Source organism: Camelina sativa, chromosome 11 (assembly GCF_030686135.1).
Source record: "Camelina sativa cultivar CO46 ecotype springtype chromosome 11, ASM3068613v1".
Lineage (NCBI taxonomy): Eukaryota > Viridiplantae > Streptophyta > Magnoliopsida > Brassicales > Brassicaceae > Camelina > Camelina sativa.
Window position 1 is genome coordinate 17,065,000 of NC_141890.1, and position 7,078 is coordinate 17,072,077.

Here is a 7,078-nt window from a genome sequence, read left to right on the forward strand (position 1 = left end):
CATCTTCAAATCCTTCTTATACTTGTCCTCTTGATAAGTTGAGGAGCTCCTTATGGTCCTATCATAATCCTCATTATAATTGCCATCAGATTGAGCAAGATTCTCAACCAATTCCCATCCTTCTTCCACATTCTTGTTGAGGAAGTTGCCATTAGAGGCTGTGTCAAGAAGCATTCTTATCTTGGGAAGCACTCCTCTATACAAGGTGCTTAGAAGTGACTCATTGCTGAAGCCATGGTGAGGACACTGAGTCTGGAATCCTTTAAACCTCTTTCAAGCTTCACAAAAGCTCTCATTATTCCTTTGAGCAAACCCAGAAATTTCATTCCTCAACCTAGCAGTCCTTGCATTGGAGAAGAACTTGGCCAGAAAAACTTTCTTGCATGCATCCCATGTGGTGATAGCTCCAGTAGGAAGAGTCTTCTCCCAAAGGTGAGCTTTGTCTCCAAGAGAAAATGGGAAGAGCCTTAATTTGAATCCATCTTCACTCACTCCATTGATCTTTGTGAGTCCACATATTCTGTCAAACTCATCAAGGTGATCTAGTGGATCCTCCATTGGCAACCCATGAAACTTGTTGGCTTGTATCATTGAGATCAATCCACTCTTGATCTTAAAGTTATTGTTTGCTACTGAAGGTGGCACAACTCCAGCCCTTTGGTTGTGGGTATTGGGTGCATCTCCTGCACCAATGTGCCTTGGTCTTTGCTCATGGATAGCTTGTTGCTCCATGATGTCTTGACCTTGTTGTTGTTGAACTACTCTTCCTTGCTTATGTCTCAAACCTTTTTGTAGCCTGTGGATGTTGTCAATAGGCTGTTGAAGACTGTCTTTGCCTTTTGACCTTGTGTGCATCAACAAACTCTACGACAGACTCGAACAGGTACACGGTCGAGCGCAGGCTCGAGTGGGTGGTCGAGCCGACTGGGAAGTAATCGCTATTTGGATCCGGCTTCTGGCTCGATCAAGTGCTTGATCACAGCTCGGTCGAGTGGTGGTCGAGTAGGTGGTCGAGTGGTACCTGAAACACAAAACAGCCAAGCAAAGGAAGATTCGAGTTCAGTAACGTCACAAGTGTTTAAACGAACTTAATCTTAGACTAATAATGATCCTAAATGTCACAAAACACACTCAAATGGGCAACGGCGCCAAATTGAAACTGACTTTCTTTGTGGTGTGTGAATGAATGATGTATGGAATGATGATGTATGGAATGAATAGAAGTCAGGGTGTTTCAATTCCCCTTATGCAGTTGCAGTGTAAGAGGTGTCAATCCTATCTGAGTGATTGTGAACAATTAAGATGTGCATATGAGTCTAAGTCAAGCCAATTGTAAAGATTGTTTGTCACTAACAATCCTAAAATGAGATATGAAATGTAGAAAGTAAAAACAACTAGAACAAGATACTAAATGCAAACAGAACAGACAAATTAAAGCTATAATGAAACTAGAACAGAGATAGACACTATGCTAATGAACTAATGCAAGACAAGTAATGAACAGGAAACTACGTGAATGCAATGGAAATGAAACTGGAATGAAACAAGACAATCACAAATCAAAAACACAAGTTCTGGGGATGAACTCGAGCAGCACTCGACCGAGTGTAGGTCGAGTACGTGGTCGAGCTAGACTTAAACGTGAAAACAGAGCAACACAAGAAAAACAGAGCAATGCTAAAACTAATCAAACACAAGCAAGCAATGATATTTAGACTAAGATTTCAATAAACAAAGAAGGCCTTGAGGAGGGATTCATGGGCTGAGCTAATCATTGTGTTTATCTAACTTGGTCAACAAATCTCAAGCAAACTTTGAGCTGATCTCTAGACGTACTATTCTAAGACATGTTTAATCCACTCTCATGGCAAGAAACAATCAAACCTATGCATTTCTAGACTTGTTCTCACAAAGTAAAGAATCTACACAAGCAGGCATTAAGCAATACATCTCAAACCAAACAAGACTTCTAATCTCTTAGCAAGCCTAATGGTAAGCTCTAGATATAGCCTTATCTATGCTCCTTAGACATTGGTGTGATGCTAAGATGCTTGAAATCAAACCCTACCTTCTCAGATATAGGATCAGCATTAAGATCATCTAGCCTAGAAGAGATCTACAACAATCAAGCTTGACCAAATCAAACAAACCACAAGATCAACCCAGCCTAACCCATCCTCAAGGTCTTAAGCAAACTACTCACAAGAACACATGGTGAAATATGTCAAAAACCCAGAAAATAATGAAACTTGCATCATTAGAAAGATGAAACAGAGATCTACAATGTTGATGAAGAAATAAAACTCGAAATCTTAATATTTTGAAAGTTATGAAACAAACAAAATACAAGAATCTAGTCTTTCTTTCTTAAACAAGTACAAAATCTAAAATAAAAGAAAGTGCAAAAGGAATAAAATCTAAAAAAGGTAAAAACTAGGTTTTAGACTCTCTAAAAAGCTGGACTCTTTGGTAGCTGCAGGTACAAGGGCCTTATATAGGAGGTGAGGTGGAAGCTCTAAAAATACAAAAAGTCAAAGTAGTCAACGGCTCGGTCAACTCGACCTCCCACTCGACCATGCACTCGACCGAGTGCTAGGTCGAGCTCCATTTTACTTTCTTGCTTATGCATTGTTCTGTTCATGTTTTCTTCTGCTTATTAGTTAATTCTGCTTAGTCTTGTTTATTGCACTTGTTCTACAGTTTAATTCAGCATTAGTATTGTCTTAAGTTGCCTTAGTTCATTGCATTTCATTATTGTCATTAGGTTGTTAGAAACAAATCAACTTGATATTTGGCTTAACTTGAATGCATTGATCACATCTTGACTGCTTACATATCACACTCTTTATGGATTGACATCCTTTATGCTACAACATCATAAGGGAATTGAAACACCTTGCATTACATTCTGATCATTCATACGTATGTTTGTTTGTTTGATTGCATCATTCATTCATTCATAAGTAGATACTTGAAAAAGTTCTTGTTTCAATGAGCTAAGCAAATTAATCTAGCAAGCATTCACAACAACATGCAACAACAAGCAACAACATGCAACACAAACTTGAATAAAAACAAAGAGTTTTAAACAAGTTTTATTTATGGGCCTGATATGCTTCCTTTCCTTAACACCCCTTTGAACAACCGCGTTGCAACCACAAAGGCATGCAACCAGACTTCATTTAGAGCCACACCGTCGTGTAGACAGCTTCGGCCAGGGTTGGCAGCCCAGTAACCTCCGAGCTCTTCGTAACCAACCCTACAAACACACGAACATGGGTTGCATGTCACGGCTGCATGTGGCACGGAATAGGAAGGACAACAATACCCTAGTCTTACTACGCTAGCCGGACTTTGTCGCGGACTAAAGCGCATTAAGACTTCAGAAAGATTGATACTTGAGTTCTTATGGTTTTTGAGCTCATAATTTTACAAGTATCAAAACTAGTTATCACCTTTGTTACTAGAACATTTCGAACTAGTAACTGGTATAACCTCACAACACATGCATTTAACCAAGAAAATCACAAAAGAAATTCAAGTAAAAATGCAACTAAATGCTCATGCAAACCGTTCACTAGATGGATGTCTTTAATCCCCATCTAGTACGGTGAAATATGTGCCTGAACTCACAGAAAACCGGCTATCTCTTGTAAGGAGTTGTCGGACTTTCTGGTTGAAGCTCCCTCACGGCACACTTAAATCCCCTCCTTTGTTGAAATTGATTTCCTTCTCGATTCAACACCTTGCAATGGTCGATAGTCTTGTCTTGCTTCTTTTCTCCTTCACTCTTTCTCCCTCGCGGTAACAACTCTCTCCTTTTTCTCTTCTTTCTCTCTTCCTCTCCTTTCTCTCTTTCTCTTCTTCTCTCTTATGAATGTTTTCGCGAAATGAGAGAGGGAGGGGGTCTTTATATAGAGAAAGTGGACGGCAAAATGGACCAATGCATGCTAGGTGAATGTCCAACTTCAAAGCCACCAATTTGCATGAGTGTACACTTGTTAAGTGAGCACAACACTTGTCCAAGAGAATCTTTTCTTGTCTCCCACTCACTTCAATTTCAGATTAAATTAACTTTTAGTAGAAAATTCCACTTAGTGCTAAATTTGTGATTAAATTAATTACTTAGTGGAAATTCCACTAACTCTATTTTTATTATTTAAATCGCCCGCCTTAGTGGGTTCCTTCCCACTCTCGCTTCCCGTCCAAGAAACAGCCTTGTCCACTCGGTGTTTGCCTAGTACGTCCGATCGTTCCACGTACGTCGGGTACGGTACATGGTACATGGTACATAGTACCATCGGCCATCTCTCGATCCGTCCAGAATTTCTCGGACACTTTTTCAGTAATTCGTCAACCTTCCTTCCTTGCCTTCTTTTCATGTCCTTTCCAAGTCCTTTGTCCAGGCGTTTTTATTTTAAAATTTACCTATTGGTGAAGGTCACTACACACGGGGTTTATGATTATCGCCATATGAGTGTAATCTCAAAATATCCTCTTTGGTGACTCTTTGTATAGGGACCGTACCAACAGGACAACCCACACCATTCTCCCATAAATAACCAAATTCAGCATCGTTTGTATTTTGTTTTCTCATAATTCCTTTCCATATTGGACACATCTAAGACATGTCGAACACCACACACATATTATGGTATCTTTTTGTGTTTTCATTTTACAAGAATTAATATACAAATATATAGGCATGTCAATTAGGGCTAAAGCCTACGGACTGGCCCGACCCGGTCCTGAAAAACACCGGGCTCTGGCTTAAATATATATCTCCAGAAAAAATTGAGCCTTTTGGGCTCAACCCGTTTGGGCAATAGGGTTTTTTGGGCTTAGCCCGACCGGGCTCGGGCTAGCCCGAAAAGCCTTTTAACAAATATATTTGTACGTTTTTGTTAACATTTTTGTTTGATTGCAATATTTGATAAATAATTTATTGTAAATAAAGTTGTAAACTCTAATCCTAGTTTTATATTTACTTAATTACCATACTTAATACTTTTAAAACTTTTATCTATGATGTTTTATATGAATTATATATTGGTTTATTTGGTTAAAGTATCGAAATATTATTTAGTTTTAAACTTTTTCTATTAAAATAACTTGGTTGTAGTGAATATAGATGAGTTATTAAATTTTTGATTGATTTGTTTTATAGTACACCTTCAAACACTACTTTTTAAGGCTTATAAGTTTGAATTTTTGATCGGTAAGATAAGCCTGAAAAAGCCCGAAAAGCCCTGTAGCCCTGTTAGGACCGGGCTCGGGCTTTGAAATATAGGCTCGGAAATATTTCGGGTCGAGTTTAAACATATGCGGGCTTTACGGGTTTTGGGCCGTGCCGGGTCGGGCCAGCCCGATTGACACCACTACAAATATATATATATATATAGAGAGAGCTTATCCGAAATTACCATGTATCTATGATTTTTCATAGAAGGGTGATCAAATGCTGGTTGCTTAAAGAAATTCACACACCTGTTGATGTATGAAATCGACAATGTTAATAATACGAATATTAATGGGGATAAATCGGAGCTGGTTCTTTTATTAACGTAAAATTTTAGAGAAAGGTTTACGGAAAATACAATCAAAGATCTAAGCGTAGTTAATACGAGAATAATTGCTCTTTTCTCTCTGATTGCCAAGATTTCCCATCCCCAGCTCTGATAATGACATCTGGTATTTATAGTGGGCCATTGACATAGGGTCCCCTCTGTCTCTTCTGCAAATGACGATCTTGCCCCTGCGGCCAAATGGGCCAGGTCCATGACTTTAGGCCCTAACTTTCTTGAGAATCTTCTGTTTGGGCTTCCTAAAATGTTGGGGGCAAAGCCCATATCCAACAATGGTCCCCCCTAGTCCGATGAGCGATGGCTTGCTTGAGCTCGTCGGGTGCAATTCCACGTCTCTAGGTCCGTCTTGCACAGTGAACAGAAGATTTTTAAGAGCTTGAAGATCTTCCAGAAAGTCCTTGGATGAATAGTGCGTTGCGCACGTTTTTCGAGGTATCCGGAATATTTCGGGACGAATAGTGCGTTGCACACGTTTTTTGAGACATCCGGAAGATTCCAGGATAAATAGTGCATTGCGCACGTTTTTCGTGCTCGTTCTGCCGACGCCACCTTCTCGCCGCTGGATGGGCAGTGCCATTGCACCTTCCCGTACGCGGCTGGGACTGTGAGGCATCCTGGTCACGTCGCGCCGCCGTGATGCCTCTGCCCAGATCTGCTCATTCGTCGCCTCCTTCCTGCTGGATGGACACGCACCACGCCACCGGACCTGGTCGAGACCGTGAGGCATCTCGGCCTTGCTCTCCTACTTTGGCGCCATTACTTGGATTGATCTATCTGCTCCGCTCTACTTCCGGATGGGTTTTGCGTCGTGCTGCCGTGACCGCCAGATCTGGCCGAGACCGTGAGGCATCTCGGTCTCACTCTACCTGCCATGGCATCGTCATCCTCTCCGTTGTGGCGTCGTCAACTGCTGAGTCATGCGAGATCCTTGAAGTGGCTAGCGGTTCCGACAAAGGCGTTGGCTTGCGGATTGGAGTTCAGATGCGAGTTTGCTAGGGTGGTGTGTTGGGCTTGCTGTCGACGATGGCGATGATGCTACTGCGGGATGGCGCGAAGGTATGGAGAGATGCCTCGATGGGTTCTGTACGGTGATGCGAGGCTGGCGAGATGGTTATCTTGGTGGCGAGATGGCGAGGTCGAGATTCTTGGTGGCGAGGTGGCTGTGCTGGTGGATGTGTTTGTTTGTTCGTGCGCTATTCGTTGGCGAGGTGGCGCGCAAGTCTTGAGACAGGGACGTGCTAATTCTTGGTGAGACAGAGTTGGTACCGCGATCCGTCACCTCGGATAATGGACCTGGGCCTAAGACGAGCGGGCTGGATGGGCTGAAGTACAATAGGGCCGGCCCATTAAGCCGAAACGGGGAAGAGCGAGGCAAAAGCGTAATTGTAAGGCGAAACGTCCTGGAGCTTGGAGGGCGTTCAAATAATCAAATAATATATTACATTAATTAGAGCACGAGATTTACGCGATAGATTGACTCGACATTAACTGTA

The 7,078-nt window shown here is 41.7% G+C and overlaps 1 non-coding gene across 1 annotated transcript; it reads left to right on the forward strand.

Moving 5' to 3' along the window:
- The first annotated feature begins 229 nt into the window (after nt 1–229).
- Nucleotides 230–336, forward strand: LOC147934133 (small nucleolar RNA R71). The gene has a single exon (XR_015573373.1). It is a non-coding gene; the product is annotated as a small nucleolar RNA R71 (small nucleolar RNA).
- Nucleotides 337–7,078: the final 6,742 nt, after the last annotated feature.